Source organism: Leucopleurus acutus, assembly GCF_964270905.1.
Source record: "Leucopleurus acutus genome assembly, chromosome: 8".
In the NCBI taxonomy this organism is placed as follows: domain Eukaryota; kingdom Metazoa; phylum Chordata; class Mammalia; order Artiodactyla; family Delphinidae; genus Leucopleurus; species Leucopleurus acutus.
In genome coordinates, this window is record NC_139151.1 from 76,264,360 (window position 1) to 76,282,864 (window position 18,505).

The following is an 18,505-nucleotide window of genomic DNA, read 5'->3' on the forward strand; positions in this document are numbered from 1 at the left end:
AAAAGACAAAGCATAAGAATTATGTAATATACTAGGTACTGCCCATATGAGAACTTTAAAAACTGAAGTCAAATACAAGGGAAAAAATAGAAGTTTTTCAGGTTAAAAAAGAGATGAACAATGTACATATCTGTTTGTTCTAAGACCACTTATAAAAGACAATGAAGTATAATAGGTAGAGAGACTATAGTGGAGATTTTGACATTATGCTCTCAATTTAGTAGAACATAGACTATATGTAACTTGCAGACTGTATGTAACTTGCCTCATATCCTGACACATGTAGTTTATATATATATATATATATATATGCCAGTCTCCCGTTAATAGTGTGTGTGTACACGCATGCATATATGTTTGTGTGTAGTCACTTCAGAGTTCAACTCAGAAATCTCCTATGCTCTATTTAAATGTGTGTGAAAGTATGTTGCAACAGGAAATGTAATGTATTCTCTGCCTTAGAATAGATTTATCTAATCCTGAATAATAATTGCCTAATTGACAGTACTATTTGAGCACTTTAATATGGATACGTGATGAGGAAATCAAATATGCTCATATATATATGTAAAACGTAAGTGGTAGAGAGTTGCAACAGTCTGTGAGGGATCAGATAAAGACTTCACTTAAATAGAAGTAACCTATAATTAATTTTAATTATTTTGAGCCTATGATTAATTCTAGAAAAAGCAGGAGAGGAGAACAAGAAGATTTTATTTTCTTAATTAGGTAAGGAATCAAGGAGTGAGATCAGTTATGATCAGAAACACCTAGGTTATCATCTCTGAAAAATAAAATAACAACAGCTGCTTGCCGGGTAGACGAGGCAGTAAAAGAGCAGAAGGTACACGAGGAATCTGGCAGCAGCTGATAGACAAATTGCTTGAGCCAGATACATCATGAGTCGTAGGCTCTCTGTTTCACTCCTTATAGATATATCAAAACATGGATTGCCTTGGCTTACGACTGAACTAAATCTAGTTTGAATAGTGGAGATAGAGGAAAGGGTTATTATCAATGCAGACCTAGTGAAAACTGTAAAAAAATCACATCTACAGAATTTACTAAACTTTTAAATTATTCAATTTTATGTACTCTTTATTTGGATTAATATCATTGAATAAATGCATTTTTGAAAAGTGTGTTTAATTTTCCTTTCTCATTAGGCATGCTTAAGGGGAAACAGTTCTATAAACCATAATGCATACCACCCCAGTCCACCCCCTGATAATTAACCTGAATTCATTCATCCTAATCACTGGAAATGTAGAAGAAAAAGAACCTTTTATCTGTAAATTATGATAAAGGTAGTGGTAATACCTACAGTCAGTTGCATTAGTCATTCATTTAATCTAACTTTAATTTACTGAAGCAAATTTAATCTCTGTCTTGGTTCATTTTAAGTTTTATTCTATGTCAATAATAATCTGAATTTATAGAATGACATTAGTATATTAAGATATGTGCCCTCTTCAAAATAGTCAATAGGATCTATGTTTTATCTTTGATCTTAAAAAAATTAAAATTCAAACTAAAGTTGTCAATTTAGGGACTTGAATAAATGCAGAAACAGCAGAGGTACAATGAAATTGAAAACAGGATAAATTAGTTCAGACATTGAGATTAGTGGTTTACTTGGCCAAATCATAAAAACCATTTCACAAAATTATACATAGAGATGCTTTTCTTCTGGCTATATAGGAAAGTAAAATATATTAATCTCAATTTAAAATTTAAGCAGAGTTAAAATTTAGAGTTTTCCAAATACGGTATTTTGATCTTTTATTAAGCTTAGATTTATAAGTCAAAGATCATAATAAGGGCATCCCTGGTGGCGCAGTGGTTGGGAGTCCGCCTGCCGATGCAGGGGACACGGGTTCGTGCCGCGGTCCAGGAGGATCCCACATGCTGTGGAGCGGCTGGGCCCGTAAGCCATGGCCGCTGAGTCTGCGCCTCTGGAACCTGTGCTCCGCAGCGGGAGAGGCCACAACAGTGAGAGGCCCGCATACCGCAAAAAAAAAAAAAAAAAAAAATCATAATAAGACACATTTTCATTTTATAGCATCATCTTTCACTTTCCACTTAAGTTGCTATCATTTACTAGGTTAGAGTACATAAATATAATGCAGTAATGAAGAAATAAAGCTGTGTAGTATGGAGGTTAGGAGTTTGTTTTAGGAGACAAGCAGTTGTATGTTTGAATTCTGGTTTTCTCATTTAATATTTTATTGACTTTGAAAAGTTATTTGTATAATCCTTGAGCCTTAGTTTTGCCATAGTTAAAACTAAGTTAACAAAAATAAGATTATTGTGAAGAGGAGATGAGCTATATCTGCAATGGTTACCATTGGTTATGGCACATGGTAAGTAGTAGTCTCTAAATTGTTATTCCTAATTCTCCCTCTTCTTTTGTTCTGTCTTCTTCTCCTCCTCTCTTATCTTCTTTGTATTACTATTACCACCAATTGTTTTAGCATTCATTTAGTCAAATAAAAACTCAATCATTCCCATGCTTGTTTCGTACAGGTTGGTAGATCAAATAGCTAAATGTGTTGAATAAGCTGTATTGATCCCAGAATAGAGCATCTAGTGACCTTGTTTATTTTAGAGCAGAATGTAGAAAATGTTTTCAGAAAGGTGACTAAATTGACAAAGCCAATATAATTTTTTGTTTGACTTATTGCTCAATTTCATAACAAAGTTATGTATAATAATGAAGATTCTAATCATTATGGATTTTTTTGTGGTTTCTAATTCAAGCTGTTACTGTTATCAAATATTCATATTCTTTTCTTTCATTTTTAAAATTTGACTTCCTACATGGATATTATATATTGATGTTCACAAATAAGTATAATGTAAATGAAAACTTAGGGCACTTTGGGAAAATATAATCAATTTAAGTATACGGCCCATGGTGATAGAGGTCATTCTGAACAGATAATTCATTTGTTCCATTCATTGTTAATTTGGGAAATATGCCTGAAGACACAGTATTGCCTAATGGAAATCATTCAACTTTGAATTTAATTCTGGATCTGATACTAAATTATACTTTAAGCTTTCAGGTGGCATTTACCTTCTAAGACTTATATACTTCCTCTATAAAATCTTAGAGACAGGATTATTAATTCTAAGGTAGTTTAAAGGATTTTAACCCGGAAAATGGGATTGTTGGAGAAGTAATAACCATGAAATGAAGAATTATAATCTTTGGTTTATTTTGATTATAAGGGGTCAGATTCTGAAGTTTAGCCAATGCATTAGCAGGTATTTATGTCTATTTCTATATCTACACCAATATCTAATCTTTATGTCTATATCTACCCCCCCCCCCACACACAATCTGTGTATCTATGTGGGCAGTTCGACTTTTGTTACACAAATGCAATTTCTGTTATCCAGAGTAAAAAATGATGAGATAGACTAAACCAGTAATGAAAGGCCAAATTATATGGAGTATTGTCTGACTTTTTAATTACCTTGATTTCAACTTTGAATATGGAAAAATATTGTAGAATTTTCAGCCAAAAAGTGACAAAATCTAACTTATAGTGTGACCTGATCACTCTTGTTATTATCATCAAGACATGGCAAGGTGAATGCAGAGAAACTAGTCAGGAGGCTACTGATTCTCCCAGTCATAAGTCCACAACCATACCTCCAGAGGATATTGTCTGACTTCCTGCATTCAACTACACCTGAAGATTTTCATACTTGAAGTCCATACATGGTCTTTTCAATGAGAGTCAAGAAATTCCATTTTTTCTCTAAAGTGGGTTGACTTGCGTTAATTTGCTGCAACAGAAAGATCCCTGTCAAGTTCAGGCAGGCTGAAAACAGTAATTAAAGAGGCAAGAAGATCCAGTGTTTTTCTTTAATAAAGGAATAAAACCTGCATGATGGGCTCCTTTAGGGGAGGATTTATTTTCCATTCAGACCCTGTAGCACATAGTGCAGTACTTCCCAAATATTTTATCCACTGCTGTTCTGTTACGTTTTTCTTCATAGTACGTTTATTCAGATGCTCTGCCATCTGATGACCACCTCTAGTTTGGGTGGGGCAGACTCTTCCTCTAATAGATGCTTTGCAGTACCCCTTCAAACCAATAATTTCTTATTCTTTTTCACTGTAGTTACTCATAGGAGTATTAATTGCTCAAAAACTTCTAAAAGCAGTCAGAAGCTTGAGCTTGTTGCTAAGAAGCCAATTCTGTTCTCCCGTTTTGATTAGGAACACTTCCAAAGGCATCGCTCATTTTCAAGTGTCCATAAATTCCAGGCTGCTCACATGCTGTATTGCACGTTTTTGACTAAGCCTATTTATTACCTGGTGTGTTTGTTCACTTGACCCCAAACAGATCCTTGGATTGAATGGTGCCAAAGAAAAGCTAGAGTTGGATAATAATTAAAGTGGTAAAAACAGATTTATTCAGGAATATTGCAATAGGGGAAAAGAGACTTCAGTACAGAACTGGGCTCAAATACAATATGGGCAAGTCAGAATTTATAGCCAAGAATCAGCATGGGGCTTAGAGTATGGAAAATTACTAGGAGGAAATGTCTAAGTCATGGGGGTACTCTGTCTAAACCAAACTAATAGAATTCTTGCTAAAGATAGGCCAGGGTTATCAGATATCACCTGGCAGGGGGCGGGGGTGTGTGCTGGGGGTGTGAGGTGTAGTGGAGGATGACGAACCTCTTCAAATATCCAGGATTGTTAGATATCAAGGGCCAGGGGCCTCTGTTTAACAGACTTAGCAGGCTTCCTGCTAAAACTGGATTTTATGAGGAGGTGCACAGATGGACCTAGGAGAAGGTTCAAGCCCTGTCTAAAGTTTGGTCAAGCAAAGAATCTTTGTCAAGGGAATTCATTGTTCTTGGGACTGCAGAGAAGAGGGGAAGTCAGAAATCTCAGGAATGCAAATCAGCTCTCTGAAACTGCATACTGTCTACATCCTGCCACCCCACCCACAGTGTACAAAGTGCCTAGTATCATACCTTAACTTCACAGACACATGCTTCATTTTATATATCCAAGCAGCACCTATATAATTTGGAGACTGATATTCCTGCTTATTTTGTAGAGATAGATAAACAGTAAGGGACTCCTTTTAGACAATGTTAGTAATTACACTAATATTCATATAGAAATTTCTAGTTTTCAAAGCATGTTTCCATACATTGTCTCTTTTTTTTTCTTCATGTAAACTTCACATATACACAGATACAGGAGTTCAATGAGGTTAGTTGACTGTTTAAAGCCTTAAGGCAAGTGAGCAGTGGAGCAAGTTCCAGAAACAGTCACATGACATCAGTTCTTTGCACCTCATTCTGCCCTTCCCCAGTTCTTCCACAGGATGTTATTTGGTTTTGAATTACAATAAATGCCTCATTACTTATTTAAGAATAATACTTAAAAGGATTTTGCTTTCCAAATGCTGAGGGCGAGAGATTCTTTTTATAATGAATCCTTCTGTGCATAATTCCCTTGTTTTCATTCAAATGTAAATCAATTTCAGGGAAACCACACTTCCAGATGAGGGACAGATTCACTTAGCTCACTTCTTTTTTCACGCACACAACTTATTATATAATGTTAGCAAGGTAATTCATCTCCAAAAGGCACAGGCATTTATCATGTTTGAATCTAAACATAAAGACTGATTTCAAGGGGATTTTCAGCCACTCAGCCATATTTATCTTTACTGACAACACTGAAATATTTTTTCCCCTTTGGAAATAACAGTTTATGTATCGTTCCCTCTAAAATCTTTGCTTTATGATTCTTAATACTTTTCATAAGATTTTTGTTTTTGTTGTTCAAAAAGCAAGTTGACTCAGTGCTGGTAAAGATGGCATAAAATAGACAACCAACAAGGACCTACCGTTAAAAAAAATAAAAAATAAGAAATAAAACATTTTCTCCATTAAAAAAATAGACAATCTCAGACTTTAAGTAGAAACATAGCTTACAAGAAATTTTCATTTCCATTTGTGAGCCTCTCCTTTACATACAGTGTTGTATAAATACAAATTTGAGCTGCAGAGGAGAATACAAATTATTAGTCTCAGTAATACTGAAGGGTAACAGAATATGGCACCTAAAATATGCCACTTTGCCTCATTAATTATTTTGAGCTGTAGGCTTTTGAAAAACAGCAAATTCAGAGAGAGGCTTTCTCTGGACTCCCCTTATCTGCCTAAAAACAGATTCTACAAAAGGAGCTCAGTTGATACAGATTCTCTTCCCTGGAGTTTCATCAACCAGGGATGATAGACTCAAAACAAGAGAAGGGACCAGAGGTAGACACCACACCCAGACAAACTTTGTCGTAAGCTGTCATGTCTTTCATCTATTCTTTTAAAGGTCTATTCATTTTTTAAAAACATTTACTATCCCCTAAGAAGCCTACATTTCCCTTCCTCTTTGCCTGTTAAGATGATATTTAAGCCAGAATTCTAAGCCACCTTAGCGAGTTACTCATTCTTCCCTGGGTGTCTCCCGTGTATGTAAGAATTCAGAAGGGTAGAAGAAAAAATATTTTTTCTCCCTACTATCCAACTCAGGGTTTTGAAAGTGCATACTTTGTGGATCCTCCCCACCCCTAGTCACTTCATTTAACTTAAAGCCCTCTCTAAACAGCTTTTAATATGTGTAAATACTGTAACATTAAAAATTCAGAACATAAAATTGGATTTAAGTTATGATCATAACTTTCCAAATACATGTATGGACAGAAAACTGTAATAACTATCATTATGCTAACAATAATTATCATTTTATTTCATTATTATGAATATTAGAGTTATTTTCATTTAAATTATTTTTCTTTTTTATGATTCTTTTGCATCAGTCATTCTTAATTAATGATTCTGAGGTATTAAATCTAGATGAGCTGGAGTTTAATACAGTGGAGCCATTGATAAAAAGGGTTCATTTCTTTATATTTTTCTTTTGGCAGGCAAATAGGTTTGCTCCATTCACTTAGTTATATATGTACTGTGTATTAGTATAATTAAAATATACTTAATTTACATGTCAGTGTTAAGGCCTCAACAAAGTAGAATGCGTTAATGGCTAGGTGATGCTTCTACCTTTCAAAGTGTTTGAAGTCTAGTGAGAAAGAGAGGCAAGCAGACAATTAAAACGCAGGATATTAAATGACACAAAAGGGTGCGTTTGGAATATTATAGGAACAAAAAAGAGGGACAGAAATCTAGGTTTATAAATGTCAGAGAAGATTTTGTGTAGAAAGTCAGTAAGAAATAAGAGTGAATAGCAGTTGGTAGAAGGATCTGTTTGATGTTGGAGAGGGGAGTGTTTCAGGCCTTGGGAACAGGATAGGTTGGTGAGACAATGGCATGCTCAGGTGACTAGAAGTAATTCAGCATGTCTGGAGCTATGATATGAAGGACACATGACTATACAAGAAAATAGGCAACAGCGATGCTCAGACTTTATTTTAATAGCAGAAGTGAACTATGTTTTGAGTTAGTATACATGTCCCCAGTTAGAGATTTAAATGCCAATGTCTTGTAAAGTTCAAACATAGTTTAGGGATATTATGTTCCAGTTGAAGTTCACCCATCTTAGTGTAGAGACTGAGTAGAATCTCAAAATAAAGTTAGGTGCCTGTGTTAAACCTTCATGGCTTAAAAAATGAGGATGAACTTTGGATTTTGACAAAGTTTTCTTGAATTGTCAGTTGTGCTACTTTGTTCAAGTATTAGCATCACCAGTTAATTGTCTACAGTGGGAAAAATCGCTTAATCTTCTAGAGCCTTGGTTTCTTCATTTGCAAGATGGGAATCAATCTCAACGAGAGGAAGCGTTAACAGATTACAGGTGGTATCATATGTAAAGGTCAACCCAAAGGATGCCTGGTAATAAGGAGGCACTCAAAAATGCTATTTTTCTGTCCGCACCTCAGAGATATATAAGAAAACTTAGGAAAATTACTTTAAAATACCACAAGTAAAACAATCTCTTAGCTGCAACCAACTCCAGTTGACAGGTGCTGGGCATTTCATTCTAAACACTGAATCTATCCTCCAGCATTTCAGAATATGTAAATGTTTCCTCTTGGTATTCTCTACAGTACATACAACCCCAGCAATTTACCACCGTACTTAACACTCATTTTTTCATGATATGCCTTGAAATGTGCAATATTTTACTTTCTACTTTACCAATTTTATACTATTACCTATTAAAATACTTTAAGTCCCTCTATCTAAAGAGATTATAATCACTAGACCTGGAATGTTTAACACTGCTTAGCAATTCATTGTCATTCTCACTTCATTTCCAAGTTCATAATTCAAAATAGTGACTGTGCCTCTAATTAATTAGAGAACTCTACAATACTGTCTCAGTACATGGACAGACAACTGTTTCTCAAGACTCTTTTGAGTTTATTCAAGTGCATGAGGTAACTGAAATTATGCATAATTACAATTCTAATACCCATATATATTTACAAAGACCCATCTTTGCTTTGCCTTCTGACAAAGGCCTCTGTTGGTGCGACACAGATCTATACCCTAATTATACCACTGTGAAATTGAAACAGAGGTCAAACAACAAATTTTTCTTTTCCACTGGTTATTGCCACTGGTTTTAGAATGAGGTGATGGATATTCACATAAATTACTAACCATGTTTTTTATTTCTTTCTCTATTTTTGTCCTTAATTTCACATACCTCATATACAATATCATATAGGAGTGACTTTTAAAATGTTTTATAGTTTATTTTATTTTCATCCTAGTATCCCAATATATCAAAATGAGAAAAGGTGGGTTAAGACTGAAGTCATAGCACCTTCTGATATTGAATACAAATTTTTGAATGCACTTTTACTTTTCTGGGAAGAAGCTTCAGGAATTTCATCAAATTCTCAATTTAAAAAGCAACCAAAAGGGCTTCCCTGGTGGCGCAGTGGTTGAGAGTCCGCCTGCCGATGCAAGGGACACGGGTTCGTGCCCCGGTCCGGTAAGATCCCACATGCGGCGGAGTGGCTGGGCCCGTGAGTCATGGCCGCTGAGCCTGCACATCCAGAGCCTGTGCTCCGCAACGGGAGAGGCCACAACAGTGAGAGGCCTGCGTACCGCAAAATATAAATAAATAAAAAGTAACCAAAATATTTTTACAGTATTTAAATTTTTTTTACAGAAGTAGCTCTTTAATCATGATAACCATTGTTTGTAAGGGTTCCTGGAAAAGGCACTTTTATGCACACTTAGTGAAAATTAAATCTTAAATTTTTCTTGAACTCTTTGACATTGTATTAAACGTTATGTAAATATATATTTTCTCACACTGTAATTTCTTGTAGTTTATCTTAATAAAATTATCAAATATGCAGATATAACTTTAGCTGGAAGGCTATTTAAAATAGCACAGCATTCTTGTAGTAAAAAGTGGCAAATTAGCTAAAAGATATATCAGACATAAAATGGAATATTAAGAAGTCACTGAAGAGAACACTGTATCTTCCTACCACAAGATTTAGCAACAAATTTGCTTCTATTCCTATATATTCCATAGTTTTTTTCAGTTACTATGGATGAAATATCTGATCTCCTATTTTAGGCCTGCCTCTGTCTCCTCGTTCAATTGTTCGATTCCCTACCTACTATTTGTCCAGTGACACATAATTAATGAGTAGTAGAGCTGTGATTCAGACAAAGGAATTTTTCAGACTGTGATTCAGACAAAGGACTTCAAAGCTCATGCTCTTTTCCCTAAATGCAAATATTCAGAAACTTACTATAATTGTTAAAAGTTTGTTTCTCTTCAGTATTTCTTCAAATTGAAGTAGATAAATATCAAAATTAAGTCAGTAAATTCATTAAGACAATTTCTTATTCTCTCTCTGACGTATCACTACAGGAATAATCTCTTGTCTCTTCTACTTATCACTTTTTCCTATCAACATGCAGACATAAAATATTAACACCTGTCTTAATCCCACATACTCATTGAACTCCAGTCGGATTTCTCTGATCCATTTTAAGAGTTCTTCAGTTTCATTCCTCTCACCTCTCTTGAGCTCACTCCAACTAGATTTTATCCCCATAGTTCTTCTGAACTAATTCTTGTCAAAGTCGGCAATGACCTCAGAATCACTAGAACCAATGTCCTTTTCTCCATTCTAATCTTATTTGACTCATAATCATCATTTTATATATTTGATTCTTCTCTGCTTCTTGAAATACCATATTGGGTTTCAGAAATTAATACCCTACCTCTAAGTAAAGAGGTGTTTCATGGATCAGTCATTGCAGCTTTTTTCTTCTTTCTTTACCCTTACACTCTAAACTAGAACCATACAAAACAAATATCAAATCAGAACAAATGTGGACGACATATATAATTTTAAATTTTTATAAAAATAAAAAGAACAGGCGATTTTAGTTTTAATAGTATATTTTATATAAGACAACATATTGAAAGCATAATTACAGATATAAGCCATATAAAATTATTAATGACATTTGTTTTATTGAAATGTAATAACATACAACATTCTATTTGTTTTAGTTTTACAACATCATAATTTGACATTTGTATACATTGTGAAATGACCACCATAAGTCTAGTTACCATCTGTCACCATGCAGAGTTACAAAATTTGTTTCTTTTTTTGTGATGAGAACTTTTAAAATTTACTTTTTTTTTTAGCAACTTTCCAAGTTGCAAGAAAATATTATTAACTATAGTCACTATGCTGTATATTATATCCCCATGACTTATTTATTTTATAACTGGAAGTTAGTACCTCTTGATCCCCTTCACCCATATCACCCACCCTCCAATACTCCTTCCTTCTGGAAACAATAAATCTATTTTCTGTATCTATGAGTTTTGTTTTGTTTATTTGTTTTGTTTTATAGATTCCACATATGAGTGAAATCATACAGCATTTGTCTTTGTCTGACTGATTTCATTTATCATAATACCCCCAAGGTCCATCCATGTTGTCACAAATGTCGATTTAATTCTTTTTATGACTATGTAGTAGTCCATTGTGTATGTGTATTTATAAAACATCTTTTTTTAGATTATGTTTTCTTCCACTTTTACTGAGATATAATTGACATACAGCACTGTATAAGTTTAAGGCATACAGTGTAATGATTTGATTTATGTGCACCATGAAGTGGTTACCACAAAAAGTTTAGTAAACATCCATCATCTCATATAGGTAAAAAATTAAAGAAATAGAAGAAAAATTTTCTTGTGATAAGAACTCAGGATTTGCTCTCTTAATTTTCACATATAACATACAGCAGTGTTGGTTATATTCATCATGTTGTATATTACATCCCTGGTACTTATTTATGTTACAGATGGAAGTTTGTACCTTTAGACTGCCCTCCTCCAATTCTCTCTCCTGCCACCAGACACCCACTGCCTCTGGTAAGCACAAATCTGATTTCTTTTCTTATGAGTTTGTTTGCTTGTTTGGTTTTGAAATATAATTGACCTACAACATTATGTTAGTTCCTGTTATACAACATAGTGATTATATATTTCTATACATTTCAAACGGGCCTCCAGGATACGTCTAGTTATGATATGTCACCATACAAAGATATTACATATATTACATATTTATTGACTATAATCCTAACACTGTACCTTTCATACTCATGACTCATTTATTTTGAGACTGGAAGTTTGTACTTCTTCATCTCCCTCACCTATTAGTTTCTTTCCCCCACCCCTCTCCCCTCTGGCAAACATTCGTTCGTTCTCTGTATCTATAACACTGTTTATGTTTTGTTATGTTTGTTCATTCATTTTGTTTTTTAGATTCCACACATGAGTGAAATCATACATATTTATCTTTCTCTGTCTGACTTATTTCACTTAACATAATACCCTCTATGTCCACCCATGTTGTCCCAAATGGCAAGATTTCAACCGTTTTTATGGCCGAGTAATATTTCATTATATATATGTGTGTGTGTGTTTGTGTGCGTGTATATATATATATATATATATATATATATATATATATATAGTATGTGTGTATGTGTGTGTGTGTACCACATCTTCTTTATCCATTCATCTGTTGATAGACAATTAGATTGCTTCAATATCTAGGACAAAGTAAGTAATGCTGGAATAGCATAAGGATGCATATATCTTTTCTAATTAATGTTTTTGCTTTCTTTGGATAAATACCCAGGAGTGGTATTGCTGGATCATATATGGTAGTTCTATTTTAATTTTTTGAGAAATCACCATATTGTTTTCCATAGTGGTTGTACCAATTTACATTCCTTCTAACAGTGCAGGAACTTTCCCTTTTCTCTACATCTAATTGGATATTTTATTTCTGTGAATAGAAAGAAGATTTGCAATGGGTTATTTGTGACAAGATACCCTTGCTCTCACCTTGCTATTTTGTTAGATAACACATAAAAACAAAATTAACAACTGCAAAGACAACAATAGATACATTTTAAAATGCTCAAAAGAGTTCATTTTCATGTGTGTTTTGTTTAAATGCAGTACCATACAGATAACTTCCAATTTATATTATTTATAGATATAGATATGGGTGTAAAAATAGTCAAAATAAACAATGGAATTTTCAATATATTTTATAAACAAATCATGTTTTCTTTTAAAGTGTTAATTTAAATTAAATGAGGCCCATGATCCTCTGGTTCAGTATACCAGAGCAAAGAGATTTCAACTTCCGTTGTCATCTCTGAAACAATCAAAAGCAAACCAAGTAAATACATTTCAAAAACAGGCAAAATATGAAATCACTACTCATTTTTAATTAAACTAGGAAATGGTCACAACAGCTAACTGTAAATTGGAAAGGATAGCTGTTGTAAATTGTGAAACTTGAAACAAGTCAAGAGGGAGTGATCTAGTACATGAGGCTAATGATCAGACTTGACTAAAAGTGACTTTTCTTCTGAGTCCTAACTTGAAGGCCCATTTTTCTGGGTCAGGATTCAATACAGAGGAGTAAGAGCTCAGGTGTGGCTATGTGAAACCTCTATTTTAATGAATAAATTCTGTTCTCTCCTCTGATATTTTATTACGTATTCTGTTAAATGTTCCATATCGAATAGTGTTTATATCCCACTCTATGGAGAGGCACTCTTGTAATTTGCATCATACATCCATTTCCAGTTTCAAGGAAGAGTAAATGCTCCCATCAGAAAGTTTTTTGTTAATCACTTTTTCTGCTTTTCCTTAATAGGAAAAAGTAATTTGTTAGATTTTGGTTGCAAAATGATAAGAAAGGACAAAGATAATTATGTTTCACCTGTGTTTAACTATTATGCTGGTAAATATTGCCCCAGTCCTCATGGTGAACTTTTAGAATGGAATCCTGTATAGTAATTATATAGTCCTTCCTAAGTTACATTATATTTGAATAAAATATAATGAGCATACTGTTTGTTTCTTTCAGTATAGCATCAATGACTTGTGTTGTCAAAATAGTTATGAAAAAGCATTTAATTTGATAAATGTGCTTGTAGTGTTGTCAAAAGTAAGCTATGATATCACACATGAGGAAGAAGGGATTTCTTCAGGAAAAAATGCTCATTAGATCTTATGATGTTCACATTGACATAAATGTTAGATGAGTCAGCCATTATCAGTATACATTGTCAGTATCATTGTTGAATAATTAGTTCATAGTAAAAAATCAAGAATGTGCATTCATTAGTTATTTCAGCAAGCATTTAATGAACAGCCACTGTAAACCCAACCCTGTTCAAGGTCCTAAGTTATCCGAGAACGGGCAAAGTCTTACATTCCGGAGGGGTGATAGACAATAAGCATGTAAATAAACATCTATGTAACTTTAGGTTCTCTGAAGATAAGTTAGACAAAAGGTGAGGAGTTGGGAGCTGGTTGCTATTTTATTCAGGGTGTAAGGGACATCTCTCTGAGAGTGAAGATCAAGCAGAGACCTCCATGGAGTAGGCTGTAAATCTAACACACTTGATGAATTGGTTTGAATGCTAGGATTGTGTGAAATCTGTCCAGGTTGTCTCGATAAGGGTTTAGATATTTTATATTTTGTGTATTTGAAATATTGAACTGCTAAAACACCATCAACTGTTATTGGTACCAGAAATAGTAGGAAATCTTAGGAGTACAGCTAGTACTAATGCTATTATTAATTGCATTCACATACTCATGGGAAATTTCATACATGACTATTAATGGTTAAAGAAATGTCATCCTTTTATAACCCATGTAACAGAATAACATGTAAAACATGAGACAATTCTTTTAAATTTATTGTAACTCAATTATCTTATGGTTTTAGAGTTTTTACTATCAAATTCCTTCTTTGAATAGTGTATGAGCTTGAATGGGCAGGTTGCTGGGCTCTTAGTTTCCTTTGAAATGCAGATTGTTATAAGATTCTTGAGTACAGGTACACTGGGCTCTGTAATTATGCTATAACAACAGGGAACATTTACCTCAAGAAAAGCATTTGATAGCTGAGGTGACTGTGCACAAATGTTTTCTCAAATTTCAGTTTGCAAAACAAACAGAAGCACACACACTGTTCAATAAACTTTATTACCACGTTACCTTCTAATTTGTTCTCTTAACACTCTGTCAGTGTTTTTCTTAAAATAGCTTCCTAAAAGAAAAAACATTGTATTATTTAGCCATTTGTAATTCCAGTGAGGCTAACACTTGCCATTTCATTGGGATTGTTATTTTATTTCATTTTTCTCCTGAGAAACTTGTAACTAACTATTATATGGACAATGATAAATATGTATGTATAAATACTGAACTTGAATATATACAGTAAGCATGTATATTGCTATGGAGAGAGTCACTCTACATTTATCTTTTTTCCATCAACTCTGAAGGAATCAATTTGTACATAAAATCTCATTAGCTTGGTCCTTTCAATCTTGTGTACTGAAATGGCTCCTTAAGTCTAGGAGAGAGTCCCACAGAATATTTACAGCCAAGGCCCTGGAACCTGGATTTAGATCCTAACTCTGTCACTCATGAGACAAAATGTGAATGTTAATGCCCCAGCTGCACAGTGTTGCTGAAGTAATGAGTACATCTGGCTTTTAGACCTTCATCCGGCTCCTGATAAGATCTCAATGAATGTTGCCTCCTCCTGTTTTTGTTCATGGAACTCAGAGTAACCACACGAGCACAAGCACAGTGTGTATCAAAATTAAAAAAAAAAAAAATGTAAAAGTGACTGTTTGATATTTGATTTTCAAAAAGCATCAAATAGTTGTAGCAATTAGGAATGTGTTTGTTTGTGAGTGACAGAAAGCTCAGCTCATCTTGAAGCCATGTACTGCTTTCTTACCCAACCAGAATTTGAGAGATGTGCTGTTACTTGCCTGAGTTCAGCTGCACAGCGTTGTTATCAGAAAACCTGGTTCGTTGCCTAATGATTGCAAGATAGCTGGCTGTTACAGATGGATCCATCAAGAAAATCTTCAAGGAAGGAAAAGGGGTGTAGAAGTGGAGGCAGTCCCTTCTGTTCCATGCTCTTGCACCAGGAAATCAACAGATTTTCCACAGCTTCCCATAAAATTTGTTGATGACTTACTGGTATTGGCTGTGTCATATGGTTTTCCTCAGTTGCAAGGGGTACTGAAAGAGCAAGCTGGGAATTTGCTGTCTCCAACAAATTCAAGGTTATACTAGGAAAGGTGAGAAATAGCTGTTGGGTAATATTTTAGTGTCTGCCATAATAGTCATTTAGGGAAACATTGGAATCCAGTTAGACATCCAGATACTCATTTTATGGTTTAGTATTTATTGTTTTAATATCCAATTGCCTATGGGAAAGTGCTACCATGAACTTTTCATTGTTAGTTTATTCTGAAGTTTGAATTTAGTGCTAATATGAGAAGATTTTATTTTGCAACTGAAATTCTTTATGTGCTTTAGTTTGTTTTCTTAAGAAAGATCCATCAGTTGGGCAAAGTGCCACTAGAGAAATTGTCCCCAGTCACTCAGTTCACTCATCACACCCTACCTACACTGGCTTTTCTTATTTTTCTCAAATATGCTTAGTTTATCCCTACTTCATGGTTTTCATACATGTTCCTCCCAGTTTTGGAAAGCGCTCTTCTAGCCCAAGTCTCCACCTATCACCATCACCTTTCCGTGCCTGATTCCTCTTTGGGGTTTGGTTCAAATGCCCCCTCCTCAGAGATGCCTTCTCTGATCAGATGCCTCTTCCAACCAGCCTCTGTCTCGTTAATCCTATTTTATTTTATTCATTTTCCTTTTTAAAATTATCTTCTTCTGGGCTTCCCTGGTGGCGCAGTGCTTGAGAGTCCGCCTGCCGATGCAGGGGACACGGGTTCGTGCCCTGGTCCGGGAAGATCCCACATGCCACGGAGTGGCTGGGTGCGTGAGCCATGGCCGCTGAGCCTGTGCGTCCGGAGCCTGTGCTCCGCAACGGGAGAGGCCACAACAGTGAGAGGCCCGCGTACCGCCAAAAAAAAAAAAAAGAAAATTATCTTCTTCTGAAACTGTCTTATTTATTTATGGACATACCTGCTTATTGTTGGACTCATCCAAATTTAATGTAAGTTCCTTGAGTTGAGGGATATATGTGTGATTCATCACTGCATTTTCTGAACCTAAAACAGTGCTTAACCATAGTAGTCACTTAATAGATATTTGTTACACAAATGAAAGAATGTTTAACATAGGGTTCTTGATTAGAACAGGAGTAAGTTAAATAATAAACATTTAAATATTTGATTGCAGCAAGAGAAAATGGGTTAATGTCTTCCTCCCAACAGTTGGAATGTACTTGAGAACAAGTCTCCTTAACACCTCACAGCACTTGAATGAGCCCTGTAACACAGCTCTCATTCATATCATCCCATCGCTGAAGCATTTTCTTTCATTGACACAGACTTCCAATACTCAGTCATCTACTTGTGGTCAAATATTCTGCCCTGGGCATCATTAGACTTGCCTTTGCTTATGTCAGTCCTCAGGCATCAAATATTAATTTAAAATTTTAATCCTCCCAGGTTTGGGCACCAAAAAAATTTGTGCTCCCCAATTAAAAGATGAGCAAAAGATCTGTCTCACCAAATAGGATACACAGATGGCTAATAAGCATATGAAAAGACACTCAACGTTGTATGTCATTAGGAAACTGCAAATTAAAACAATGAGATTCCATTACACACCTGTTTAAAATAGTGAAAATCCAAAACACTGATAACTCCAAATGCTGGTGAAGATGTGGAGCAACAGGAACTCTTATTCATTGCTGATCAGAATGCAAAATGGTACAGCTACTTTGAAAACAGTTTAGCAGTTTCTGACAAAACAAAATATACTTTTACCATATGATACAGCAATCGTGCTCCAAGGAATTTAACCACAGGAGCTAAAGATTTATAACTACATAAAAACCTGAAAATGAATGTTTATGGCAGCTTTATTCATAATTGCCAAAATTATGCAACCAAGATGCCCTTCAATAAATTATTGGATAAACAAATTGTGGCCCACCCATACAATAGAATATTATTAAGCAAGAAAAAGAAGTTAGCTATCAAGTCATGAAAAGACATAGAGGAAGCTTAAATTGTTGTTACTGAGTGAAAGAAGCCAATCTGACAAGGCTACAGATTTTATCATTCCAAGTATTTAACATCCTGGAAAAGTCAAAACTATGGAGACAGTAAAAAGATCAGTAGTTGCTCTGAATTTGAAGGAAAAATGGTAGGAAGGATGACTAGGTGGGACACTAGGGATTTTTAAAGCAGTGGAACTATTCTGTAAGATACTGTAATGGTAGATACATCATTATAAATTTGTCAAAACCTAAGGAATGTACAACATGAAGAGTGAACTCTAATTTGAACTACGGATTTTGGTTAATAATTATGTATCAATACTGGCTCACCAATTTTAGCAAATATACTACACTAATGCAAGGTATTAATAACAGGGAAAACTAGAGGAGGTTTGTTGGGATACACGGAAATATTCTATATTCTCTCCCAAATGTTTCTGTAAATATAACTCCCAAAAATGAAAGTCTGTTTTTTTAAAGTCTATTTTTTAAATATTTAAATATAGAGCAGCTGTCTGTGGTACCTCTATATTAACAACTTGTAATAAGAAAACTTGAGTGGCAAGACGGGAATAAAGACACAGACCTACTAGAGAATGGACTTGAGGATATGGGGAGAGGGAAGGGAAAAAAAAAAAGAAAGAAAACTTTGAAAGAGTGATTTACTTTGTCATACCTATCCACAAAAGAACTGATTTTTTTCTTTCTCCCTTAGGTTAGTTGAATAACGAGACCAAAATCATCCTCCAATTCTATTCAGTTAAGGGCTATAAGATCCTGTGTTTTTCAAAGTTCTGTCTGGAATAACTTTTACAATTGTTTACCAAACAAAATGTCAGCCTTCTCAGAGATCAGCGTCTCTTGTAAAACTTAAATAAAAAATAATTGTCGAGGGCTTCCCTGGTGGT